Source organism: Rhagoletis pomonella, unplaced genomic scaffold (assembly GCF_013731165.1).
Source record: "Rhagoletis pomonella isolate Grant_MI unplaced genomic scaffold, Rhpom_1.0 Rhpom_scaffold_00310, whole genome shotgun sequence".
Taxonomy (NCBI): domain Eukaryota; kingdom Metazoa; phylum Arthropoda; class Insecta; order Diptera; family Tephritidae; genus Rhagoletis; species Rhagoletis pomonella.
The window spans coordinates 13,036-15,642 of NW_023458864.1; positions in this window are offsets into that span (position 1 = coordinate 13,036).

Here is a 2,607-nt window from a genome sequence, read left to right on the forward strand (position 1 = left end):
TTCCTTGAAAAGATTTTTGAATATTTTTATGCAGATTTTTTAGGCCTAATCAATTTTGTCATCTGAGGGGCTTTTTTCAAAAAGTTCGTTAAGAAACTATTTTTATTCATAAACAACTCCATTTATGGAGGTATTTTCAAACCGGTCCAGCTCGCTTAAATCTTAATATTTTTCCGAAATATTTTGGTGGACGTTTTAAAATATAAGAAACTTTGTAATCAAGGCGGAAAAAACGCAACTTTTTTTGGTGATGCAGTCTAATGTACATATATGTATGTCTGCATACCGTTTTACAAACTCATATATACAAACCTTACTATGGATGTGTATTCATACCAAATTTCGTATTCTTCTGAATTATGATTCCGAAGTTGTAGCTAATAAAAAATTTCACGCCTGTGGAATGTGCCACGTTCCCTTTAAAAAAAACTATTTTATATATGCCTTAAGCATTTATCATAGGTCCTCACACCAAACTTCAAATTCATGTGGCATGTCGCTCCGAAGTTATATCTGTTTAAAAACTTCACGTTCATGGGATGAGTCACGCCTTCTTGTACGAACTCCACCCACCACAGATATATCTGCATGCCAAATTCAGTCTCATGTGACTTATGGTTCAGAAGTTATAGCTGATAAAAATTTCCACCCCTATGGATTGTCCCCCTCCCCCTTTTAGAAACTCATTTATATCTACCTTCCTATAAGCACTTACCACAGATATGACTGCATACCAAATTTAAATTTCATGTGACAGATGGCTCCGAAGTTATAGCTGATAAAAAAAAGTCCACGCCTATGGGATGTGCCACGCCCATTTTACAAATTCTTTTATTTTTACTTTACATAAGCGCCTACCATAGATATGTCTGCGTAACAAATTTCAAGTTTGTGGGACTTATGGTTCCGAAGTTCACGCCTATGGAATGTTCCATGCCCCTTCTTACAAACTCATGTATATATAGCCTACTATAAGCACCTACTGAGATATGTCTGCATACCAAACTTCAATTTCATGTGACATAGTTTGAAGGTATAGCCGCAAAAATTGCTATGCTTATGGGATGTGCCACGCCCTCTTTTACAAACTCATGTATATATACCTTGCTATAAGCTCCTAACGTAGATATCTCTGCATAAAAAGTTTCAAGTTCATGTGACATACATATCTATATTCCGAATAATAGATGATAAAAATTTCCACATGTATGGGATGTGCCACGCCCCCTTCTACAAACTCATGTGTATATAGCCTACTATAAGCACCTACCACAGATGTGTCTGCATACCAAATTTCAAGTTCACGTGACTTAAGATTTTGAAGTTATAGCTGATAAAAATTCCCCCTAATATGGGATGTGCCACGCCCCTTTCAACAAACCCACTTATTTATACCTTACTATAAGCACATACCATAGATGTCTGCATACCAAATTTCAATTTCATGTGATGTATGGTTCCGAAGTTGTAGCTGATAAAAAAGTCCACGCCTATGGGATGTGCCCCGCCCCCTTTTTAAAACTCATTCATATATACTCTCCTATAAGCGACTACCATAGATATGTCTGCATTTCAAATTTCGATTTCATGTGACATATTACTCCGAAGTTATTGCTGATAAAAGCGACCACGCCTATGGGATGTGCCACGCCCCCTTCTACTAACTCATTTATTTATACCTTTCTATAAGCACCTACCATATATATGACCGCATACCAAATTTCAAGTTCATATCACTTATAGTTCCGAAGTTATAGTTATTGGATGTGCCACGCCCCCTTTTACAAACTCACTTATATACCATAAGCACCTACTATAATTATGTATGCATACCAAATTTCAAGTTCATATGACTTACAGTTCCGGAGTTATAGCTGATAAAATATTCCACGCCGCTTTTGTAAACTCATTTATATATACCCTCCTATAAGCGCCTACCATTTACATGACTGCATACCAAATTTCAAGTTCATGTGACTTGTGGATCCGAAGTTATGTCTGATTAAAAATTTCACGCCTATGGGAGGTGCCACAGCCCCTTGTCGAATCCGAATTTTTTTCACCCTTTATAGGCCCAGATGTTATGGCAATACTCTGTCAAAATTTCGTTAGATTCTGTCCGTCTGTTTAGGCTGTAACCTGGCACATACGTACACACATACTTCCACAAATATATAGTAGATCTATCCTTCTACCAGCGTAAAATAATTTTTGGGAATATCCCGGCCCCAGCTCCTCCTATCGTGTATTTTTTTAGTCCAAATATTCCTTTTCATTGGCTAACTTCTGTACTAAATATCAGCCAAATGGGCAAGTAAATGCAATTTTTAGGAATATCCCGACCCCAGCGCTACCTAGCGATTAAATTTTTAGTCGAAATATTTCCCTTCAAGGTGCTGACATATGTTCGAAATATGAACGAAATCGGTCCGGCCGTTTAATAGTTTATATATATATATTTCATGATCCAATTGTCGGATCTAAACCAGATTAGTATGGGACCACCTCTGAGATACTACCTTTCCGATGCAAAATGCAGATGCAGAATTATTGAAATCGGTTGACGTGGTCTAGGGTTGTTCGATTTCACTAGAAAGTCGACTTTCG